We start from the raw sequence: 26,213 nt of genomic DNA on the forward strand, positions 1-26,213 counted from the left end.
TGCCACCCTGAGCAGGAGTGCTCCCCTCAGTGGGAATGCCACCCAGTGCAGGGAAGCCACCCCGCACAGGAGTGCCGGCCGATGCTGAGAGCTGGCACAGCAAGATGACGCAACAAGAGACACAGAGGAGAGAAAATAAGACGACCTAGTAGAACAGGGAGTTGAGGTCGTGCAAGAGAGTAATTGCCTCTCTCCCACTCCAGAAAGCCCTAGGATCGGTTCCCAGAGCCGCCTAATGAGAAGACAAACAGACACAGAAGAACACACAGTGAATGGACACAGAGAGCAGACAACGAGGGGAATGGGGGGGGTGGGGAAGAAATAAGTAAAATAAATCTTAAAAAAAAAAACACATGGGAGGAGAGTGGATGTAGCTCAAGTGGTTGAGTGCCTGCTTCCCATGTACAAGGTCCCAGGTTCCAATTCCTGGCACCTCCTAAACACACACACACATAGGAAAGTTTGGGAGTGTCTTTAAAAATTAAACATACCCTTACCATGTGACCTAGCAATTTCATTCGAGTGTTTCTCCAAAGTAAATGAAAATGCAGTCAGGGTTTGATCAAGAAGCAGAGCCACCAGAAGATAAATATCATTTCTTTAACAGGGATTTGTTGTAGGAATCTGACCTGATGCCATAGTGGGAGCTGGGCACACAGGCTCAGAGGCTGTTGTTTCTGGGGCTGGGGCTGGAGCCTGAAATGCAAAGGGCAGGCAGTCAGGAAGGGAAGTGGGACAGGAAGTGGGGAAGCAAGGACAAGCCGAAAGCTGCAAGGAAACCCTGAGGGCAGATTGGAAACCAGGTCCGTCTCTCGAAAACTTCAAGCTTCCAACTTCGATGGGGGGTGGATTTTCTATAGGAGAAACTGGTGCCCTTCACCACAGAGCTAAACCCACACTGGCCCAGCAATCAGAGAAGCTGAGGAATATCAGGCTGAAGCTGCAAGAAGCTGGACCTGCCGCTGCCCGAGCCAGTTGAGCTTGCAGATGAGCAACAACTGTGTGCAAAGCATACAAAGAGGGCTGCTGCTTCACTCCCATCTGCCTAATCTCATGTAAAATGTCTCTTGTGGCCCACCTAACCCAGGATTATGCAGGAAGTGCATTTAGAGAAACAGGACCCCAGCATAGCAAGGTTGACACAATGCAAATCTGTCATAGTCCACCCCTTTGATACTTGCCGTCCACCTTTGATACTTGCCATCCATATACACTTCTTTTAACCAGATATACATTTATATCAAAAAGAAGAAATAGGGAAGTGGATTTGGCTCAACTGATAGAGAGTACACATACCATATAGGAGGTCCAGGGTTCAAACCCAGGGCCTCCTGACCTGTATGGAGAGCTGGCTCATGTGCAGTGCTGATGTGCACTAGGAGTGCTGTGCCATGCAGGAGTGTCCCCTGTGTAGGGGAGCCCCCCACACAAGGAGTGTGCCCCACAAGAAGAGCTGCCACACACACAAAAAAAAAAAGCCCAGCCTGCCCAGGAGTGGCACTGTACACACGGAGAGCCAAAACAGCAAGATGACGCAACAAAAAGAGACACAGATTCCGGGTGCCGCTGACAAGAATACAAGCGGACACGGAAGAACACACAGTGAATGGACACAGAGAGCAGGCAACGGGGGGAGGAGGGGAGGAGAGAAATAAATAAAAATAAATCTTAAAAAAAAAAAAGAAATATTCAAGACTATTACAGTCGTCATTTCTACAAATAGTTATGGTATTTGCCAATAGGAATAACTACCTTCTTCCATTACTCATTCCATATTCTCTTCACCCTCACAAAGCCCCTCAGCTGGTGAAGGCTCCTTACCTGATGAAGTGACCCAAGCCTTCACCCATGAAGGATCAGGACTATTCCCGGGGCTGGTGCATCAGGCTGCTGTCGTTTTCCATTAGCATACTCCTTAATCCTATTATGCAGTAACAATCCAATTTCCCTTGAAATTTAGGACCCATCCCTGCAGCCCCGGATGTCACCTCCTCCTCTGCCTGCGGGTCCGCAGGCTTGCAAAGCCTCATGTAGATGGATGGCAAACCCCGCTGTCCATTTACTGGAACCATTGTTGTGGTCCCCGGTGGAATCATTCTTCTGTAGGACCTAAGATTTCTAGACTAGCAGAACCCAGTGTTTTGGGAGTGGGAAGCAAAAATTCACTACTGGATTACCAGGGATAACAGTGAGAAAAGCCACTTTCAACTTTACCCCATAATTACTGGCCCGATGAATCCCAGCTATGGAGAAAATAGCACCATACGTTGTGTTATAAACAGATTTAGAGCATTTACTGCATCCTGGAGAACATACTCCCAGCCCCACAAGGTATGCCACCCAGCTGGTGCTATAACCCAGCCCTGAAAATCCATTCCGTTGTTCTACTCAGGCCAGCTGCTTCATGGTAAGACCAATGGATTCTGAGAACTTGAGCCTACTGCTGTACCTCTTGTGCCAGAAAATTACTTCCTCAGTCAGAAGCAAAGCTGGATGGAATTCCATGACAACGAAACTAAGTCTATGGATGGTGGGTTTGGCAGAAGCACTGTAGTCAAGGAAGGCAAATCCATATCCAGAGTAAGTGCTTATCCCAGTGAAGACAAAGCACTGTCCCATCCATGATGGAAGTGGTCCACTGACATCATTCTGCCATTGGTTGACTTGCTAGTCATCTCCCCTCCTCCAGGGAATGAAGCCATATTGGGGCCTCTGTATTGATTTCTACCCTTCACAGGGTGAGCACTCAGCAGTGGCTTGATGAAAGGAAATCCATGTTGCTGAGCCACACATAACCCTGCCCCCATGGCTGCTGTATTTGTTAGTCCATTGAGCAAGGACCAGGGAGGCTGTGGGAAAAGGCTAAGTGATGTCATCAGGATGGACCATCTTCCCACTTGATTAGTAAAATCATCCTCTGATGCAGCTGATTTTGGGTGAGCATTCCCATGGGACATACATTCTCACATTTTGTGCCCATTCAGAGAAATCTATCTATATCCTTCTTCTCCAGAACTTTTTGTCACCACTTTTCAACTCTAGTCCTGTCCAAGTTCCTGACCATCAAACTAAACCATGAGATAGTGTAGGTCTGTATTCACAGCCATCATTTCTTCCAGGCAAAATGAACAACCAGGTACATCGCTCAGTTCTGCCCCCGAGGGATTTTCCCTCATCACTGTCCTTCAGAGCTACCCCAGACTGGAGCTATTGTGTATAGCTATCCACTTTTGGGTAGTACCAGCATATCATGCAGAGATACCTATAAACTGGGCCCAATTTTTAATTCCACCGTCAAAGGGCAGATGATGAGAGCTGCACTGAGGATGGAGGGCACAAGACAATTCGTGATGGACAACCTGGGTCATAAGATAACTTGGTGGCCCATGGAGAAGTATTAGGTTTTTATTATCAGTAACAAGCCAGAAGCTGTTTCTTAACATGAAACAGAGGTCGGCATAGCTTTGCTCCAAAATCCTAAATGAATGATCTGTGATTCACCTCTCAGGGCTTTCAAAGGCTCCAAACAGCACCCCTATCTTAACACGGACAGTCAAGCACCATAATATCCATTGGTTCACCAGCCTCAGGTGCCAATGCAGCTGGCATGGCACTCTGGACCTGTCACAGAGCTTTCTCTTGTTCAGGGTCTCCCTGAAGTATTAACATCTTGGGTTACTCAGTAATTCGGTTGGACTAGCATGCCCAAATGAGGTGTAAGTTATTTCCAAAATCTAAATTGGTATACTAAGCATGGTGCCTCTTCCTTCATGAAAGAACTCGTTCTTCACTTTGGAAGACAGAGCTTGCCATGCCACAGACTTTTGGATTCCTGAGAAATTTCCCTGAGTAAACAGACTCCAGAATTTCTATGGGATACACATCCACCATGTGTCCACAAAAGGTCCAATGTAAATGTTTGTAGCAGCTTTATTCAAAGTAGCCCCAAACTGGAAACAATCCAATGTCTATCAACAGATGAATGGATAAACAAATGGTGGAATACTTTTATGACAGTGATAGTGATAAAATGGGACAAACTATGATGCATGCAACATAGCTGACTGTCAAAGTAGACAGGCAAGGGAGAGTGTATTTTCTGTTGCTTGTACCTCTTTAGCAGTGAGTCCTTAGATCTCGTACAAACCATGATCTTACAGGATCTTCAACTTGACAACTAGTTTTAGATATGTGTGGTGAGAGGAGTCCCAAGTAATTTGTGGGGAGGGTGATCCAGAATCTTCCACTCACCTACCAAAGAGATCATGGGTCTGAGATATAGTTCCACAGACCCAGGTTCTAGAAAGAGTTCTGTGCAGCAGAACTAAATAGTATATATTGTCTCACTTGCTTCATTTCTTTCTTTTATTGGCAGAAATTATACAACAAGCAAGGAAATAGAATATTCAGATTAGATAAAAAGCTTAAATGACTCAAATATCCAAAAGTAAAGTTTCTTCCACCATCAGAATTAGCTCGACTAATAGAAGACATATAACATGAAAGTGTTTTTGTTCCTCTTTTTCTTTTGAATAAACTAGTTGAAAATAGTGTTTGAGGTATTAAGTAGATTTCATAACTAATATAGGATATGGATATATTCATATAACTGTGATCACTTTAATTGAATTTCCTGACTGCAACATGCTTGATTGTCAACCTTTAACCCTGCATTAAATGCACGGTTCCAATATTATCACTACGAAATGCTCGCATTCCCTGTGGCTGGGTTATATGTTGCTTATCATTCTTGAAGGCTGCGTTAAGTCTATTTAAAAGATATCCCCAAAGACTTTACTGTATGAGAAGTAAAACACATATCCTGAGCAAGATTAAAATGTACCTTGCAGGTGAAGAAGCTGAGAACCTCTTCGAGGTCTTTTTAGGTGGCCAGAGGCTGTAAGTCACCCACAGCCTCAGGTAGAGTATAATATTATAAAACCAGAAAAAAATACCGAAGGCAGCTACCCATTTTCAAAAGTATCCTTGAAAAGAAGGAAGGCAAAGCCGCCGAACCTCAGCCCTGCTGTGCTCAGGCCGCCTTTGAATCACACTCTCAGGTAGAACTGACCTGGGCTTGAGGGCAGAAGGGCCCAAACTCACGTCTCCCTCACCCAGAACTTGTCCGTTAACTCCTTTTATCCAGAACATACCAAAGCAAAAGACAAGCCTGAGCAACGACAATAGATTTTACAGAGAATGTTCACTCTTGAAATACCCGAAAGAGACTGGTCGTTTTATACATGGTTGTAACAAGTAGGCGTCTCCGGCATTGATACCCACAGCAGATAGTGAGCGAGGTAGTAAGCAAGAAGAAATGAGGGCGAGAGCACAGGAGCATTTGCTGAGCGCAACTCATTCAATGTCCCCTTCCACAAATCACGTCGTTTTCATAACAACCTTATGGACGGGTATTACTGTCCCATTTCCCAATGAGGATCTCGAGACCGAGAGGTGAGGTTGCCATTCCAGGCTCGGCGGTGCGACTCCAGACAACCACAGTAATTACAGTAACCGGTGACCTTCCAGTGCGTGTGCTCTGCTCGCACCACCGCGTCCTCTGCTGAGAACTTCCTCTCTCGTAACATTTAATTCTTACCATAAGCCTGTGAGTCAACCTCCAGGATTGTCACCGTGTCAGGGCATGTAAACTGAGGCTCGGAGAGTTTAGGTAACTTTCCCGTCGCACGACTGAAGGACAGAGAGCGGTCCCGGGCGCCGGTAGCGTCCCTCCAGAGCTGGGGGGCTGTCTCACCACAGCGTGCCCCGTGCTGACCGGGGACGGGAGAGGGACAGAGACAAGCAAGCACAGTGACAACAGGAAGAAGTGGTGACCTGGCGGCAGGCGAGAAAAAAAGTGAAAGAAATAAAAAGCAGCCAGAACAAAATAATAACATAAATCTGCCCAGGCCAAGACATTGCAGAGACGCTGATGTCACTCAAGATGAGGCCAGGAGATGGGGCGGAAGGCGGTGGTGAGCGCGTGCCCGCAGTGAAGGAGGGAGGCAGTGTCCGGGGGGTGAGTGGGCAGCTTGACTATCAGGAGCATGAGGACAGCTGACCTCGGAGGCCCGGGTCCTGCCAGGAGCCTGGAGGGCCCATGTGTGGAAGCCGCAAGGGCAAGCCAGGGCCCCGGCTCCCACCTCTGCGTCCCGGCTGCCCCTACCCCAGTGCAGACCCACCCTTTCTCCTGAGGTCGGTGGGATGCAGAGATGAAAAGGCCTCCATCAGGGGACGTTATAGAGGCAGTAGGAGAAGGACACCTCCGGAGAAGGGGTGGCCGGGCAGCACAGTGGTCTGTGCTTGAGCGTTCCGAAGGGCGGAGTGGAAAGGCTAGAGCAGGAGAGGTCGGAGCTGGGAGGAGAGGGCAGGAGCTGGTGGGAGACTCGGAGAGAAGGACTGAGCAGTGAGGTCCAAGGGACGTGCAGGCAGAGCCCTGACCCGGCAGGCCGTGGCTAAGGGACCCATGGCCGACCCAGGAGGTCATCCAACCTTCTCCAGCCTTGAGGTGGGTGCCGATCAGCCAGGCTCTTGAGACGAGGCAGACTGAGTCTGTGGGCCTAGGTGGGGTCTGGGGGCGCCTGGTCTTCTGCATTCCTCGGAAGCTGCTGCTCCCTGGAAGACACGTTGGGTTACAAGGCCTTCTATCAGTGGTTCTCCGATCTGCTTGTTTGCCTCCGGTATTTTTAAAGCTTTTAACAATCCTCATATTAAGTCGGAATCTCTGGGCGGGGACTCAGGCTGCCGCGTTTTGTAAAGTGCTCGGGTGCTGCTGAGTGCGGCTGACTTACGAACGCCGGGGCCTAACAGAACCCAGCGGGGATCAGAAAGGAGACGGGGCAGCGGCGGGGGGCCAGGGGCAGCTTTCCTCATCGGGGTGGGGGGGCGGCGGCGGGAGGGGGGTGAAAGAAGGGGCCCCTGGGCCAAGGTGGGGCTGTGCCCTTGATGAAAACCCACGTCAACAACGAAGGTTGGGGAAGCGGACTTGGCCCAGTGGTTAGGGCGTCCGTCTACCACATGGGAGGTCCGCGGTTCAAACCCCGGGCCTCCTTGACCTGTGTGGAGCTGGCCATGCGCAGTGCTGATGTGCGCAAGGAGTGCCCTGCCACGCAAGGGTGTCCCCCGCGCAGGGGAGCCCCACGCGCAAGGAGTGCGCCCGTAAGGAGAGCCGCCCAGCGCGACAGAAAGTGCAGCCTGATGATGCAACAAAAAAAAGCTACACCAGATTCGCATGCCGCTGACAACAGAAGTAGACAAAAGAAGAACACACAGCAAATGGACAGAGAGAACAGACAACTGGGGCAGGGGCGGGGGAAGGGGAGAGAAATAAATTTTTAAAAATTAAAAAGAAAAAAATAACAAAGGTTGGTAAGGTCCAGCTCTCCCACTAAACCAAGTTGGAGACGCACGCGGAAAAGCAAGCCCGGGTCGTCTGGGGCTGACAGAGAGGAAGCAGCTCCACCTGGGATCCCCCTTTCTTAGCAGTAGCCGCTGTCACCCTGGCCCACATCCCCAGTTACTCAGACCCCTTGAAGCAGCTCAGCCCTGCTGGGGAGCATGGTCTTCTCTCCAGGGCGGCCCCATCGCCCAAGGCGCGGCTTCCGGGGGGCGCTCTCGCCAGGCTCTGCAGGACTGACCTCCCTGTGGGTAGGACGCTCTTACTTGCTCCCCACTCATCTCGAAAGCTTCCTCTCACTCAAATGCTGGATTTGGTGGCAGGAGTGGATCACCCCGGAGGTCTGAGGACCACTCACCTGAGCATAAATTCCTGAGAAGAACCCCAAGAATCCAAAGGGAGGCAACTGTGCTACAGAAGGAAAGCGGACGCAGGGCCGGTCAGCGCGCCCACATGGGCAGCTCCCAGCCCGGGGAGGAGCCAGGAGGCGCAGGAGGGCAGGGCAGCAGCTGGGGTCGGGCCACTTTCCACACCCTCTGCGAGGTTCCTGCATCCTGCCCCCCCTGTGTGCCTCAGGGGTCCCTGCTGCATCCCCCCACGCATGGTACCAACCAGGCAGGCAGCCAGGATGAGAAGCAAGATGAGCAGGGAGAGAGTCCACGCCCACCTTCGCTTTGACCCGTGGAGCACTGAGCTTGTGGCAGACTGTGCCCACAGGGTTTAGTTATAACAGTATAGGGGAAAAAGTCAACCTCGCAAGCACCGCAGATGTGCTAGGACGGTACCAAGTGCTTTGTGCCCAATGTCTCATTGGCTAGGGACAAAAACCCAGGAAGACAGCTTCTATTACTACTGTCCTTTTTAGATGAGGAGAGCAAAGCTCAGAGAGCCTCGGTAACTTATCTGGGGTCACCCAGCAAATGAAAGTGTGATGCTCAAAGCCAGAGCTTTGAGTATCAAAGTCAGTGAAAGGCATTTGTTTTCTGGAGGTCCAAGGGGCTTAGGCCACTGGTTCAAGGCCATGTTACCCTGGAGAAGGAACAAGGTCACCAACCCAAGGAACAGGGCAGCCCCTCTACATCTCCTGGGGTTCCATAGCCAATTGAGAAACCATCTCTTATGGGTGAGGTTGTGCCCACAAAAAGGCATGCCGAGGTCGTAGCCCCCCACCCCTGTGAGTGGGAACTTACTGGGAAATCAGGTCTTTGCAGATGGATCCATGAGGTCATACGGTTAGACTAGGGTGGGCCGTGAGAGAGGAGGGTGAGCCAGGGGTGGTGTCGGCCCCCCGAGCCCGAGGAGGCCAAGTGGCCCCTCCCCTAGAGGCTTGGGGGAGCCACCTGCCCACACGTTGATTTCGGACTTCTGGCCCCCAGAACCATGAGAGACTAATTCTCTGTGGTTTCCCACAGAGTTCGTGGAACTGGCCACGGCAGCCCCAGGAGGCTGCCACTGCCTGACCACAGAGGCGCCCCGCCCCCCCTCTACCTTGCTCACCCTCGACCTTGACCCAGCCCCGAGCTTCCTCGCAGGAAACTGACTGCACAGGGCAGTTCCTGGAGACACTCCGCCCCGGCCTGCGGTGGCCGCAGCCTTCTGGGGTGCCGCAACCTTCCAGGTGCCGCCCCCAGGGCCCCTCCCGATCTCCCCCGAGTCCAGGCCCTGCCCACACGCGCCCACAGCAGTGGGCGGCCCTGCGCGGATCCGGAGTGCGCGTTCAGCCCCCACCTGCCACGTCTGCTGGGCCAGGCCGGCCAAGGAGGGGAGCAAGAGAAGCAACGGGCTTCAGCCACAGTGCCCCGGTCCCCCAGCCCCCGGTGCCTGAGTGCTGCTCCCGGGGCTCCTGCGCGGGCCACGCCACCCCACGCTCAGTCCCCCCGCCTCCTGGCTCTGGAAAAGCCTCCCTGGGAGAAGGGACACTCCGAGGAAGGGGGAGGGCGCTAGGCCGCCCTGAAGCTCCGGGGCCACACAGGGCCCTTTTCTCCCGGGCCATCACCTGCCCTGACGCCTACTCAGCAGCCTCTCTTTATTTTTTTTTTTTTTAAGATTTTTAAAATTTATTTTTCTCCCCTTCCCCTGCCGTTGCTATGTGTTCTTCTGTGTCCACTTGTATTCTCAGCGGCACCAGGAATCTGTGTCTCTTTTTGTTGCATCATCTTGCTGCGTCAGCTCTCGGTGTGTGCAGGGCCACTCCTGGGAGGGCTGCACTTTTCTCGAGCCAGGCAGCTCAATGCAGGGTGCACTCCTTGCGCTTGGGGCTCCCCTATGTGGGGGACACCCCTGCATGGCAGGGCACTTCTTGTGCACATCAACACTGTGCATGGGCCAGCTCACCACATGGGTCAGGAGGCCCTGGGTTTGAACCTGGACCTCCCATGTGGTAGGCAGACGCCCTATCCGTTGAGCCACATCCACTTCCCAGCAGCCTCCCTTTAAGGAGCAGGCCTGGGAGGTGTGGCCATTTACAGTCAAGTGGACCAAAAACCCTCAGCTGCTGGCTGGAGTGTGCCCCGTAATTCTGACCCCAGGAAGCAAGCCAGGGCCACCCCGGCTGCCCAGTGCTGCTTTCGACAGGAGACACCCCAACACACGCACAGGCCCAGCACATGCGCCAGCACCTGGGAGGCAGCTCGGGCGCAAGTCTCCCAAGACCCCCCGAGGTGCCCGCAGACTTCCAGGTTCGGAGGTGCTCAGGTGTCCCTATGCGTGCCCCGGGGTGCGGGTTCAACACCAGCCCCCTGGAGCCGTGATGCACCCCGTTCACGTGAGGCCAGGCTACCTAGCTCTGGCAGGGCGGCCAGGTACCAGGACTCATCCTTTTCACATGGAGGGGGGACAGGGCCACCCACCCAGGAGCCAGCACCCCCTCAGCCCGTCTTCGCCAGGGCCCTGCGGCCTGCTCCTCCACGCTTGCAGGGACAGAAGCACGCTGTCCCTCCTCGAGGGCCCCCTGCCCCACCCGCCTCCCCCAGGGGAGGATGAAGGCATGTGCTTCTCTAACTGAGGGTCAGGTGCATGCAAGAGGAAGTCCCGCCTCTTCTCACTCACTTCCTTGTTCCCTGGGGGAGGAAGGTGTCCACTGGGGGACAGGCGCCCCTGGGGACACTTCCTCTTTCCCAACCTCTGACTCACCCCAGCCTCTCTCCTCTCCTGCCGCACCCTCTCCTTCTGCCCCCCGGGCCCTGGTGTGCCAACCCCCTCCTCTCTTTAGGAGCCCCCCACCAGCACCCCACCTGCCTGGAAAATCCAGCACCTCGGGCTTTGCTCGAACACACGTGGAGCCTGTCTTCTGCCCAAACGTGGCTGGCTTGGGGTTGGAGAAAATGGAAAGCAAAAAGGAAGATTCGTGGCCTCATTTCCCAGGCGTGGCTGGAGGGAAGCTGGACCCGTGTGCTCCCAGGATGCCTCTGCGCACCACCCTGCGTCGTTGCGGGTCAGCTCCTTTCTCTCCACCTGGAACTGGGCATGGGTGCCGGAATGACAGGGGTGGAGGGCGTTTCCAGGCCAGGTCAGATTCCCCAGCAAAGAGAGCTGCAGCAGATGTCCTCGTTACTCTCGGGAGGAGCAGCCCAATCTTGCTCCGCAGGAAGAAAACATGTCTCTCCTCTTAAAATGGCTTTGTTCCTGGCCCTTACAAAATAATCATCCTGGCATTTAGGGGTCTGGCTCACCTTACAAACTCTGACATGTCTTAGCCACCAGCAGGGATGATACCAGCTCCAATCGATTCTTTCCAATGCCCGAATCTCCCTAGGTAGAAGATGCTTTTGTCTCAATTCACCAGAATGGAAAGCCGTTGGTTGAGGCCAGCTCTGCTCTTGTCTGGTGACTGGTACTCAATTCAGTATCTTCTAGAACAAGGATGGGACACTACTGAAGAGCAAACAAATGATTTACAAGTACTAGAGGTTTCCACACTGGAAACCTGAGCGAGTGCCTGCTTTGGGACAGGGTAACGCTTTTCTCTCATTCAACCTCTAAGAGTACGGGATTTGTCATTAAGCAAAAACAGAGCAGGCTCTACACCAAAGCATGAGTGCTTTTGGCTATCTCTAGGACCCAAACACCTGCCACAATGCTTTCTCTGACACTGATGCCCTATTATGGTTTTAGGGTGGCAGGTATTCCCAGAGATTCAAAATGCACAAATGTAATTAATGATTTGAATATGAGATTGTTGTTTATGTGGAAGGTAAGATTGCCAGGTAAAATATAAGACATCCAGTAAAATTTGAGTTTCAGATGCATAATTTTTTAGTAGATACATGTCCCAAATATTGCATGTGTTTTATCTGCTCAGTCTGGCCTCTCACTGAAGGGCTGCATGTGGCCCTACCACCACACATTCAGAGATGTCTCATTGTATGTCAGGGTCAAAATGAGTCTTGCTGGCAACACCTACCTAAAAGAAATGTTACATTTCTAATGGCCCAAGAAAAACCCCTACGTAATGAGGTTGTGTTACGACATGTCACATATTCATAGAATGAACCAGGCATTTTTCTACATTTGTTGGGACATAAGGGGTGGAGGGAGGAGGCTTCAGAAGATATTGAGTTGAGTGACAGTAACTCAACTTCACAAAAAATTTTTGTAACTGTCAGAAATAGAACTATGGAAAGTATGTGAAATCAGTTACATAAATGTTGAAACACGTCAGTTCTATTCTCGTTAGTGATAAAACAACACACGAAAAAATCACCAGTCTTTCATGAAGATAGAAGATAAGTAGTAATATATGCCCTCTATGCCTCTCAGATGAACCTTCTTAAGATTTGATTGACTCCATTGACAATAGCGATTCTCACTTTAAAAGAATGTCTCCAGAACCTTTGTGCATTGTTGGAGAGAATGTCAGACTCGCAGTTGCTGTAGAAAGCAATTTGGCAGTCCCTCAGAAATTTAACCATATAATTACCATTTGGCCCAGCAGTCCCACTTCTAGATACACACCCAAAAGAACTGAAACCAGGGGCTCCAACAGATACTTGTACACCAGTGTTCATTGCAGCACAGTTCACAAGAGCCGAAGGTGGAAGCAACCCAAGTGTCCATCAACCGATGAATGGACAGACAACATGGGGTCTGTCCATACAATGGAATAGCATTCTGCGGTAAAAAAGGAAGAAGTTCTGATACGCAGTCATGCCCGGTTCCCTCCTCGGTTGGCTGGAGAACGAGTTCCAGGGGCCAGTCGCTGCTCTTCAGGCTCCCCAAAGCGGCATGCTAAAAATTATGATGGCAGAGGAGGTCACCCAAGGACCTGGGTGGTGAGAAAGACGTGCTGTGAAATGGAGCCACCCCGTCCTTGAGGGAAAGATCTCTAAACCAGTGCAACTGGGGGTTGAGCCTGGTGTCTGGACCCCTGCACGAGCTCCGGGAACGGGAAGCCCAGCCATGGGAGAAGGCGCCTCTGCTTCTGTACTCCACCCCGCCCCCGCCCAAAGCCGCGCTCCCTCCGGCTTTCTGGTTGGCAGGTGAGATCTTGGCTCCCCCCACCCTTAGCTTGTGCCGAGGCGCTCTCCGCGCTGCTTCTCTGCACTCATGCCACAGGTGGCTGTCCCTGAGACACCTCCCTTTCCACCCCCACCAAGCGTGTCTTGTTCAGACGCTCGTCGCCTCTTGCAGTGGCCTCTTATCTTTCTGCCTCTAATCACTCTTCTGACATCCCATAATCTACCCAGCATCAGAATTATGCCTACCTTTATGCTTTTTAAAAAGCATTGTGGGGAAGCAGATGTGACTCAAGTGGTTGTGATCCCGCCTACCACAGGGGAGGCCCCTGGTTGGGTTCCCGGTGCCTCCTAAAGAAGACAGTGAGCTGGTGCGACAGGCAGGTGTGGCGAGCTGACACAAGATGATGAAACAAGAAACACAAGAAGAAAAACATAATGAGAGACACAACAAAGCAGGGAACGGCAGTGGTTCAAGTGATTAGTCACCTCCCTCCCACATCAGAGGTCCTGGGTGTGGTTCCCAGTGCCTCCTAAAGAAACAAGGAAGACGGACAGACACAGCAAGTGTAAACAATGAGGGGGTGGGGTGAAATAAAATCTTTATTTTATTTATTTATTTTTTTAAAGATTTATTTTTATTTATTTAATTCCCCTCCCCTCCCCCGGTTGTCTGTTTTCTGTGTCTTTTTGCTGCGTCTTGTTTCTTTGTCCGCTTCTGTTGTCGTCAGCGGCACGGGAAGTGTGGGCGGCGCCATTCCTCGGCAGGCTGCTCCCTTCTTCGCGCTGGGCGGCTCTCCTTATGGGTGCACTCCTTGTGCGTGGGGCTCCCCTACGCGGGGGACACCCCTGTGTGGCACGGCACTCCTTGCGCACATCAGCACTGCGTATGGGCCAGCTCCACACGGGTCAAGGAGGCCCGGGGCTTGAACTGCGGGCCTCCCATGTGGTAGACGGACGCCCTAACCACTGGGCCAAAGTCCGTTTCCCGAAATAAAATCTTTAAAAAGAAAAAAGCATTGTGGGGGGAATAGGTGTGGGGGAGGTCCTGGGTTCAGTTCCTAGTACTACCTGAAAAAACAAAAACAAACAACAAGCAAAAATAGCACAAAAACACCAACTCAGGGAAGTGGTTGAGCACCGGCTTCCCACATACAAGGTCCTGGGTTCAATCCCCAGCCCTGGTACCTGAAAAAAAAAGCATTGTGGGGAACAGGTATAGCTCAGTGGTTGAGCACCTGCTTCACCTGTATGAGGTCCCAAGTTCAATCTCTGGTACCTCTTATAGAAAACAAACAAACCAAAAAAAAAACATTGCCCCCATTACATACAAAATAAAGGGTAACTCCTCGAAAATCCAGGCCTGGCCCAAAACTGTGTTCCCTTGGCCTTCATTTCTTCATTGCTGCATAACAAATTACCCCAAAACGTGGTTACTTAAAATGACAACCACACTTGTTACCTCTCACACTTACTTTGGGTCAGGCTCTCAGGACCGTCCTAGCTGGGTGGTTCTGGCTCAGGGTCTCTCAGGAGGTTGCATTCAAGATGTCATGGGAATCTATGTGGTGCAGCAGTGTTCCAAAATGCATTCACCAAATGCAATGAAGGTGCCACAATGATGAAAGAGGTTGATGATGTGGGAGGAGTGGGGGGGTTGGGTGTGGGCTATATGGAAACCTCTTATATTTTTTTAATGTAACATTTTTTGTGATCTATGTATCTTTAAAAAAAAGATACAAAAAATATTTTTTAAGAAACAAAGATTATAAGAGAAAAAAAGATGTCAGTGGAGCCGCATCATCTGAAGGCTCAACCAGGGCTGGAGGATCCACTTCCATCGTGGCTTGCTCACTTGGATAGTGGGTTAGTGCTGGCTGTCAGGAGACCTCACTCCCTCCTCCATGAGGCTCTCCCCTGGGCTGCCTGAGTGTCCTCATGACGCAGCTGCGACCTGCCCCAGAGCAGGCCAGCCAAAAGGAGCAAGATGAAAGCGATCACCTCTTGGAGGGCCTCATCTGGAAGTCACACACTGTCACTTCCACCATTGTCAATCAGTCACACCAACCAACCCTGGTGCAGTGTGGGAGGGACCACACAAGAGCACAAACACCCGGAGGCGAGGCTCACGGGCGCCATCTTGGAGGCAGCTGCCACCACGCCCCACCGTGGCCCTCATTCTCCCACAGGGTGCACCTGCACTGCACCCATGTCTAGCTGCCAAAATCCTACCTATCGAGTCAGAGCTGACTCCCAGGACCCTTGCAGCGGTCTCCCTCTCCTGGCTCACTAGGCACATTTACTTCTGTGATGGGACTTACCACTCTGCCTCGCAGTATAGTTGGCTGCAAATATGCCTCCCTGTGAAAGGGTCTAAACTTTTAAGGAGAGAACCCATGATTTATTCATGTTTTATCCAGTCCTTGGCCAAGTACTTGGAGAAGATTCAGTATGAAGGTCGATTACAGTGAACCGAGTGTGCTTTTCCTCTGGTCAGAGTTGCTGGATGGGCAACTTCTAGGAGCTGGGCACAGACACAGCCCTTGCTTTCATGGCATTTTCAGCCTAATGAAACACTGAAGAATTCTCACACATTCCTGGGTAAAGTCCTATTTTAAAATCTCTATAGTCTATTGCTCTCCTACTTCAGAATATACTCCTAGCATGTTAAAAATTCTTTCACCAATAAGATTTTACGGCCCAATCATTCCACTTTCTTCTTGGCTTTCTTGTTACGGTTCCCATTCATTTTTTCCCCCACTCATTCGCCAACTCCTACATTCATCCAGTCAATGAACATTTACTGAGCAAGTCACTGTGGGGATCCCAAGCTAAACCAGATGAGGTTTCTCCTTTTAAGGCCTTGGCAACCTGATGGGGGAGATCATGTACACTCCCAAATGACTCTCTTGCAGCAGCTAAGACGAGGAGGGGGTTCGCATCACAGCAGCAGACTCCGACGCCGATTTGGGAGATGGCTTCTCTGCCCAGCAGGCTGAGAACTGGGGCCCTCACTTCTGCTGCAGAGGATTCCCAGCAAACACCCGAAGACACACACTACACCAAAGAAAGAGGCTATGTCTGCAGGTGAGATGGGGGTTATCAGCCCCGAGTCCTGGCCAAGATCTCCCCCTTCCCATGCAGGGAACTGACAGCCAAGCAAGGCAACGGGAGCTGCGGTGCTTTGAGGCTTGCCAGGCGAGCAGTCTCACAGCCGCCGGCCCAGGGAGGCCACGCTGGGCCATTAGTGCAGGCGCACTGTGCGTTCCACCCTAACCAGTCTGCGGAATCTAGAACCTGCCCATCTTCTAAGAAGAAGGGGGAAAGTGCAAGCAGGCTGGGTAGGAGTTCCCTGGGGTCAGTTTTATTCCTACAGCTGTTGTGGTTTTTTGAACCAAGAACCAGAACACGCAGATGCGTCCCACTGTGTGGCAAGTGAGTCCAATAAGGGGGTGGAATATTTTACATCACGGCTGCCCTGGAACCCTGGGACGTCTGATTGCTAAATCAAACTTCATAAATGCTCAGTTATTTTTAAAACATGGATTCTCTTTTTTAAATAAGTAGTGTGAAGTGTGACTCGTGCAACTCATACGAGCATGCCCGCACTCCATCTTGAGTGTGTACTTTCGCTTAACATTAAATTCTTTTGCTACTAAAATAAAAAATATGTAGCGTGAAATATATCGTGCAGATAGAAAAGTATATAACATATGCACATCTTTAAGCTTCATAATTCAACAGACACCCATACACCTAGGTAAAAAAATTAGTTTTTTATCAATGCTAACACTATTTTCTGAGCACTTACGTACCAGTCATTTTTCTAAGTACTTTATACCTATTATCTGATGATCTTCACAACAACCTTAGGAGTTAGGTATCATTAATGCCATCATCTTACAAGGGGAAACCAAGCCTCCACTCACCAAGGAGCTTGCCCAAGGACAAGAGGGTCTATGTCATTGAGCCAGGATGGAAGCCCCAGAGCCCCCATGTTTTGTCACACGATATATACAAAGACCCTTAATGGAACAGAATATCGGGACAAATTGGCCATAAAATTAAATTTTGTCATTCGAACCAAATCTCTCTATTGACTTTCACTCTTACCTGCAGGGTGAGTCTGAGCAGACCTGGAAGAGAAGTGCTGGGGTGGAGATGGCTGATGGTTGTTGAGGAAGAGGGCGGAGGAGGGAGAGGGTAAGAGAAAACGGAGGCACCTTTCTTTCTGGCTCTGCAGCCAACAGAAGAGAGGGATTTGGAGAAGAGTGGACACATCGGTGACGCCTTTTTCCTTTCCTCTCGTGGTCGTTCTACTGTCACCTCATCCTGGGCTCAAAACCTGAGGCAATCGTTCCATGACCACGTCCTCTCTTCATAAAATGGGAAGAACGGTGTTTAATAGACTGGAAAGCCTGTGAAAGTTATCACAGGGGCTTTCTGACCACCTGTCCTTTCATCCATGGTACCCTCCCCTCTGCAAAGGAGGCGACTGAAGGTGCAAGAGGACTTGCGTATCCCGCCACGGCAAGTTAAAAAGTAAAATTACTGTAACACATTCTGCATTTGGAAACTTAGTTTAATTCTTAATAAATTCTTATTGGGAAGTGGATTTGGCTCAACTGATAGAGCATCTGCCTACCACATGGGAGGTCCAGGGTTCAAACCCGGGGCCTCCTGACCCGTGTGGTGAGCTGGCCCACGCGCAGTGCTGATGCACGCAAGGAGTGCCGTGCCACGCACGGGAGCCCCACATGCAAGGAGTATGCCCCCCATGGAGAGCCTCCCCGCACAAAAAGATGCCTGCCCAGGAGTGGCACCACACACACACAGAGCTGATGCAGCAAGATGATGCAACGAAGAAGAGACACAGATTCCCAGTGTCGCTGACAAGAATACAAGTGGACACAGAAGAACGCAGAGTGAATGGACACAAGGGAGCAGACAATGGGTGGGGAGAGGGGGTGAATAAAAATAAATCTTTTTTAAAAATTCTTATTACTACAATAATTTCCCTATGGCCCCCAAGTCCAGCAGAAGTTTCTCCACACTTCCTCTAGACATGCCCTTCTAATAACTGATCATCAAATTTTATTTCAAGGGACTTAGTCCTCTCCATTACTCTCCTTGCAGAAATCACCTTAATGAAACAGTCCAGCACCTCTCTCCCGGCGGCCTTGAGGCCTGAGAGCAAAGAAGCTGAACTGGGACCCTGCCTCGCCTGGGCGATGGGTGGAGGCACAGCAGCTGGGCTGGGCACCTAGCCCTCCTGACCCCTTCAAGCCTGCAGGCCGAGTCTGGGCGCTCAGGGGCTCACGGGAAGCCACTGCTGGGGAGCGGCCAGGTGGGGGCCAGACGGGCCTCCGTGCGGGGCTGCACCTGCTGCGCCGCGGGCTGGGACCTGCAGGGCTGGGGCACGGCAAGGCCCGAAGCCAGAGCCTGCGGGGACTCTGAGGCTCTCCCTGCTGGCGTCCGAGGAGCGCCAGAGAGCACGGCGGGGGCTGGCGTGCAGCCGCCTGGGCCCTCCCGAGGACCTGCTGGGCCACTGGGCTCAGCACCTACGCAGGTGGGGCGGGCAGGGCCACCTGGGGGGGAGGCACATGGTTTCTGCAGGTGTCTGAGAAACACGAGGTTAGGGACTTTCTCCGCTTTCAACAAAGCCTCCTGGGATGCGTTCTGACCAGTGGAGAATCAGGGCCAGCTCCTAAGATGTCAAAGAAAGGGCTCAAGCGAGCGAGCAACGGATGCCTGCTCCCCAAAGGGGCTCAGCAGTGGGTGCACAGTGGCCTATGGCCCCGGGGGACAGTGTGGGGGCAGCACACATCCCACAGCCAGAGGCGGCCGGTTCCTACAGGGGAAACTCCTGGGGAACTAGAATCAGGGTGAAGACTGCCAAGCACCCCCAAATGAAAGGGACCCTAAAGCAGGAGGATGGGTGACCAGGACACCTCACAGCACAGACTTGCAGAGGCAGGACGGCTGTTTTGCACCAGGTGGCAAAGTGTTTATCTTGAAGGAGCAAAGCTGATGTTAGAAGCAGAACAACAATGGAAACTCTTCATTCTACAAATAACATTTAAGAGAAAAAATGTTTTAATCACATATTTATTTTAATCTTGGTAGAGAGGGACACAAAGGGCAGTCGATCTCTTTTTTGATGAAAGGCTGAATTCAGAGTATTAGTGGAAATTAAAAAAAAGCATTTTTTAAATAACTCAGCTTCAGAATAAGAGACAAAAAATAAGGAACAGAGACAAGTTTAAGGCTGAAGTTTTGTGAGTCCACACGGCCAAGCACACCCTGGAAGGTGAGAGGGAGATTGTACTTCAGTGTCTCCCTATGACCACTGGCCTCTCCTTTGACCACCCAGCCACTCCAATGTCCTCCCAGTCCCTCCTGTATCCTCCCAGCCCCTCCTGTGCCTCCCAGCCCCTCCTGTGTCCTCCCAGCCCCTCCTGTGTCCTCCCAGACTCTCCTGTGTCCTCCCAGGCTCTCCTGTGTCCTCCCAGCCCCTCCTAGATCCTCCCGGCCCCTCCTGTGTCCTCCCAGCCTCTCCTGTGTCCTCCCAGCCCTCCTAGATCCTCCCAGCCCCTCCTGTGTCCTCCCAGCCCCTCCTGTGTCCTCCCGGCCCCTCCTGTGTCCTCCCGGCCTCTCCTGTGTCCTCCCAGCCCCTCCTAGATCCTCCCGGCCCCTCCTGTGTCCACCCGGCCCCTCCTGTGCCCTCCCGGCCCCTCCTGTGCCCTCCCGGCCCCTCCTGTGCCCTCCCGGCCCCTCCTAGATCCTCCCGGCCCCTCCTGTGCCCTCCCGGCCCCTCCTAGATCCTCCCGGCCTCTCCTGTGCCCTCCCGGCCCCTCCTGTGCCCTCCCGGCCCCTCCTAGATCCTCCCGGCCCCTCCTGTGCCCTCCCGGCCCCTCCTGGGTCCTACCGGCCCCTCCTGTGCCCTCCCGGCCCCTCCTGTGTCCACCCATCCCCTCCTGGGTCCTCCCGGCCCCTCCTGGGTCCTCCCGGCCCCTCCTGTGCCCTCCCAGCCCCTCCTATGTCCTCCCAGCCTCTCCCTCCCCTTCACTTGCATGCTCTCACATTCTCACTTCCCCGCGTCCTCTTCCTACTTCCCACTTTCTTTCCTCCCACTCACTCTCCACCCCATGAGTTATAGTTGCTTTTCCTGCCCCACCCATTCTTAGAATAACTTTCCATTTCATGCGCCCAAATCCTTTCCACCCTTCGAAACTCTTAGAAAGCTTGTCTCAAACATGTCACATTCCTGCATCGACTGCTGGTTCCAGACTCCAAATCATCAAGCATTTTTGTGCCCTGGCTTAGCTATGTAGGTCCAGGTGCAAACAGGACTGGGGCGTCCCAACCTCAGGTCACTTCCTCTAGGAGCAGAGGCAGATGGAGCTCGGAGTTCAGATAACCTGAGCCCAGGAGGCTGGGCTAAGGTGCACTCTACAGGTGTAGAGTCACAGCTGCAGGTGAGCAGGCTGTGGGGAGCGCAGAGGCACTCCTCGGCCAGCGGCCAGCGAGGGCCTCGTGGAGGCAGTGAACACAACGCTCAGAGGTGGGAGCTGGCCCGCTTGTCCCTGCAGGCTCACTCGAGAATGCTAGCTAGAAATTTGGGGAACAGAGTTGCATTTCTGCAAAGGGCAGGGTCTTCTCAGTGCTCATGGCACAGGTCAAGGAGAATGTCAGCACCTCCCCGGGGGGGCTACAGGAGCCCCAGCTCTGCACCCAGTCACTCTGACCCTGCTCATAGAACCAGCCCTGGGCTCTCCAGGATCTCTTCTAAAGGTCAGAGGCCACCCCAAACGCCCCAACTGCAGCTTCTTTCCCTTCTCCCCCTGCTCTTCCTCCTTTACTCCTTCTTCCAAGCTTGGGCTTTTCTCTCCTCTTGTCAGGGCTTTACAGTGTGCAGTAGCCAGATGGGGACCCCCCCCATTCTGTTACTTCGGGACCAGGTCTTCTGAGGTCCCCTCGCTTCCTCTCCAGGGTTTCCATGGACGCTCCAAAAGAGACAGGAAGCAGAGCTTTCAAAGCTGTGTGCTCAGCTGTTGCAGGAGAACCCTTGGATTTCTGGGTGGTAAAAGAAAGAACCATTGGGAAGCGGATTTGGCTCAATGGATAGAGCATCCCCCTACCACATGGGAGGTCTAGGGTTCAAACCCAGGGCCTCCTGACCCATGTGGTGAGCTGGCCCACATGCAGTGCTGATGCGTGCAAGGAGTGCCGTGCCACACAGGGGCGTTCCCCGCATAAGGGAGCCCCATGCGCAAAGAGTGCACCCTGTAAGGAGAGCCACCCCGCATGAAAAAAGTGCAGCCTGCCCAGGAGTGGTGCCGCACACACAAGAGCTGATGCAGCAAGATGACGCAACAAAGACAGACATTCCTGGTGCAGCCGACAAGGATAGAAGCGAACACAGAAGAACACACAATGAATGGACACAGAGAGCAGACAACTGGGGGAGGCAGAGGGAAGAAATAAATAAAAATAAATTTTTAAAAAAGAGTGAAAGAACCATTAGCCCCAGGCTGATTTACCTGGAAGGGGGGGGGGTCCAGAATCTCGGCAGGCCTGGCATATCCGTGTTTCTGGAAGGACCCCTGCCCTCCGCGCCCCAGCCCCCAAGGGTGGAGGAGTTCTCCAGGAGGCTCTCACGACTGCGCCTGGCACTAGCTCCCCATCAATAGCTGGCGAATGAGCGAAGGAACGGCTGGGTGCAAGGGGCGCTTCTCCTTTTAGAACCACTGCTCTAGAAAGGGGCTCTTGGCTGGTTTAAGAGCCAGTCCCCAGGGCAAGAGTAAAGTGATGGTGTGCGGGTGAGACAGCTTCCCCTTCCCGTCTTCGGCTAGAAGCCTCCTCCTGCCCTAAGTCTCCGGAAGCGGCTCCTAAAGGAGGCTGAGCCTCTGCTCACGGACCGGGTACCAAGACCGGCCGCACCTCGCTGGGCCGGGCGCCCTCCGCGGGGGTACGGGGGTCTAGAGCCCCTTCGAAGCAGGAGCGCGGGCTGCAGGCAGCCCCGAAGCGGTGGGGGATCCAGAAGGGGGGCGCAGGCAGAAGAGGAGCAGCCCGCGCCCCCGTCTCCTCCGGACAGCACCCCTGCTCCGCCAAGTAGACACCAGAGGCTGCTGCACTTGGGGTCTTCTCCAGCTTGACCTGGCCCGAGTTCTGGCAGCGTGGACCCCGGAAGTGGGGAGGACAGAAACATCGGGAAAATGGAGCCTCTTCGGCTCAAGATCGTTCCAGAAGCCTGGCTCGGGAGGCTGGGCCGCCCAGGCGCGCAGGAGCCCTCTCCAGGGGCCGCGCAGGGGGCCTCTCCCGGCCGAGCGGGCCCGCGTGGGGCAGAGAAGCTGCCCCTGGCACCCGTCACCTCACGCCCGCGGACCAGGGCGCTCGCTGCCCGGCTCCGGACCGCTTTCCAGGCCAGGACCCTGGGTAGAGGGGATCTGGCTCCCCACCCCCTCTTACCTTGGCTCTGACGCAGGAAAAGGGATATTTTTTAAAAACCTGTTAAACGGAAGCTAGAGCTTGAGACATAATTGGCTTTTGAGAAACATTACTGCAAAGCTTGCAAAGAGGCACTTTTGAACTGCTTTAATTTAAAGTTGTGACGCGGCTAGCGACATAGGGAATGGATTGATGGCTCTGGAACCTGGCGGAAGGTCCACGTGGATATCGATACCCCCAAGATGGCTGCCGGAGGACCCTGATGAGAACGCGCGTTCACGAGATTTCCTGCGGAAGGCAGAAGCCCCGGATGTTCTCCAGGGACCGGTCCTTGGGCCCTCCTGGGGGACTGATGGGGGTAATCGGTCAAAACCACTAACAGCTGAGACTCTTCCCATGTCATTAGCAAAGGGCGGCCCCCAAGGCCTTTTGCTCTCTCGCCTTCACCCTCTGCCAGTGCCTGTTGGTGCCCTATTCTGGCTTCTTCGCCCCCACCTGGATCGATATGCAAGTAAAACCTGGGCATTTACCATTTATAACAGGGAATTTTAATCTGTAAAACAGCCCGCCTTATCACTCTTCAGCCCCTTCCTCTCTACCTGGGATTTTCTCCCATTGCTCTTCTCACTATTCCTCGATAAATTACTGGCCTAACTAACCTGACATGCACTTGAAATTCATTTCTTGTGGCTTAGTCAAGAACCTAAACAAAATCCAGCTAGTGAGACTAACTGGTCTCAGCAGTTGTATTGGGGCCCTCCTTACCTATTTTCTATCATTTACCCTGGACAAGAACTTTAATTATTACTAGGGAAATTACGTTTGTGATGTTCCAAAACCCAAGCTTCTTGCTTCCTTTACCACCAGCAAGGTGAGAACCACGGAGAAGGGTCCACTGGCTGGTTTAAACGACCCCCTGGCCCTCCTCACACGGGCTCTGGCTTCGTCGGTGAGGACCTGAGAGCTGAGATCTCTGTACAGTTACAGGCTTGGCTGGGACTCCTATTCTTGAAACTGGACTCCCCTGGGCTTCTGGGGAGATGTCAGGGGCCACTGCACCTGCCGCCCATGCCTCGCAGAACCTCTTGGGTCAGTGCTGTGAAAGGGTGTTTCTCTTTGAAGTGTCACAGTGCAAACTAGGTCTTGCATGTCCTTTCTGATACTTTAGGGAGAGTAATTTAACTCCAGGGTGGCTGAAAACTTCCTAAAAAAGAATCGGTGTGCTGTTTGGTATAGATCAATGGATGTTTAAACTTTTTTAAAGTCAAGGAGATGGTAACCACAGTTGGATTATAGTCTTGAGCTTTGTATGAAACTCTTGTCACTCTATTTTGATTTCCCTGTTCAGCCCAGGACCTGAAACCATTTTTTCTGGTGAGTAGAAGAAATTAGGATTTTTATATAAAAGCATTTTTCTCCAAAATGAGCCTCATATCTTTATACACATATATACCTTACTGAGGAGAAGAAAGAGGGAAGCTGCCTTTTTATTTCTTCCCACTGTTACATGGTCAGTCATTGCTTGAGCCCTGTCTCAAATACCTGCTGTTTCCTGTTTTAGATATTATCTTGTCTACATAAGAAGCTGACCTTTCCGTAGAGAGCCTGGAGTGTAGGATAATCAGAACAATCATTTATTTATGTCTTCTGTTACACTTTTTTCTCCTACTTGTTTTAACAATAAAAATCTTTACTATACCTCCCAGAAAAAATGCTTAACAAACACACCACTCGCTCATAAAGGGATGGGCTCAGCCTGGGGTAACCGGACTTGCAAGGTAGGCTCAAGCCTGCACCATTTTGCTTTTTTTCTGCATTCATTCCCACTGCTCCACCTCTCCATGGCCTCACGTCTTTACTCTCCCTACAAACCCAAGAAGGAACTGCCCATCAGGACTTCCACCCCCAAAAGACACACCCCAACATGCCAGAGGTAGAGTTTTAAATAAACGGAACACCTTTATTCCTTTGTTGTTATTTTTAAAAGTTATGAGTTATGTAATCATGCATAACATACAGGATTCCCATACATGGCCCCACCAACAATAACTTGCATTGTTGTGGAACATTTGTCACAATTGCCTTGATCTATTCTTGTCACCTTGGTTAGTCTTGGGTCCTTCCTGCACTAAACTCCTTCAGCATTTGTATTCTGAGCATTTGTTCACCCCTTAATAAATGCTGCCTTTTTTTAGCCCTTTTAATGTACCTGTCCAATCTCCCCAAACAAAAGGCAAAATGCTCATAAAGTGGGACTTGGTCTTCTCCTCCTTTGTGTTTCTAGTATCCATCTTCATGTCTCATTCATATAGTGTTTTTTCTGGTTTTTTTCCTTCTTTTTTTGGTTTATTACACAAGTAAAACATGTTCACTGTAGGATTACATGTTGAATGGCATAGTAAATCACCACAGAGAAAAATGCACAGCCTCCAAAGCAATTAAAGAAACACACATTTTTAAAAATAGAAGATATTCTTATACATGTATTAAGGAAAATCAATAAAAATGATAAAACAATACTCCAACAAAAGAGAGGGTTCTACTTCAGACTGAAGTAGGTTGACCAATGAAGCCCAAAGGAAAATATAGTCTAGAATTCTCTGTTGCAGAGACAGGGGAAACCAGTCTACCTACTAGAACCTTGGAAAGTTTCTGGGCTCAGAGTAAGCAATGGGGCGATAGGGCAGGAGCAGGAAGTGGGCTTCGGCAGGACCAGGCACCGCTGCGGTCAGTACTGTCACACCGGAAGCCAGGGCATTCAAATGAAAATCCTACGTTTGAATGGTAAGAACCCCAGCCCTCTTACACCAATGCAACAACAATAGGCTGATATAAAGCCAATAAATTAAAAAATACAATAGCATGGAAGAAATCTCAACAAAATAGTTGAAAGATAATATTGAAGAAACATCCAAGAAAGTAGGACAATTGACAAAAGATGGAAAACAGGAAAGAAAGGATAAAACAATTAGAGAATCAGATGAGACGTTCCAATAAGGGTTACAGAAATAGAGATCACAGAAAATAAAGTTAAGTTCTCAAAGCAGTAATTCAAGAAAGATTCCCAAAGCTGAAAGACATGATTTTAAAAACTTGAAAGATCTGCCAAGTGGCCAGCACAATAATAATAAATAAAAAATCCTCACCAGGGTACATCATTTTGAAAACTCCAAAACAATGGAGACAAAGATAAAATCTTAAATGGTTCTCAAGAGAAAAAAAAAGGTCACATAAAAAATATCTTCCTCCCCCCCCAAAATGGACTGACTTCTCATAAACAACACTGGAAGTTAAAATATAGTGGACCAATGATTCAAAGTTCTGAGAGAAAACGATTTTTTGCCTCGAATTCAATGCCCAGTCAACCTATCAATCAGGATTGAGAACAGAATGAGCACATTTTCCAGGCATTCAAGGTCACAATAAACTGGCTTCATTCACCCTCAACAGTTGGAAGATGAATGCCACCAAAACAAGGGAGCAAGCAAAAAAAGAGGAAGGCCTGGAAGTAAAGCAACAGAATTTCTACAAAGTACAGAGAAAGGAACCCTCAGGATGATGGTGAAGGCAGAGCCCAGGATAAGACTATTTCAGGCACAAAGAATGACCAATTCAGATTGGGAAGGAAAAGAGATGGCTCCAGGAGCCTCATCTATAAGAAGGAGAAACAGATTACCAACTCCTTTTGATGAATTTGAGAGAAGATTTGCCCTTATGGCATAGAGCAATAGGTATTTAGAAAATAAAGCAAATTTTTAAAAAGGCAATAATTAACTCCAGGGAAAATAAAAGCTATCCAATACAGTAAAAATTTTATTAAAGTATATTATATGGGAAGCGGACTTGGCCCAACAGATAGAGCATCCACCTACCACATGGGAGGTCCGTGGTTCAAACCCCGGCCCTCCTTGACC

This window comes from Dasypus novemcinctus, chromosome 15 (genome assembly GCF_030445035.2).
Source record: "Dasypus novemcinctus isolate mDasNov1 chromosome 15, mDasNov1.1.hap2, whole genome shotgun sequence".
In the NCBI taxonomy this organism is placed as follows: domain Eukaryota; kingdom Metazoa; phylum Chordata; class Mammalia; order Cingulata; family Dasypodidae; genus Dasypus; species Dasypus novemcinctus.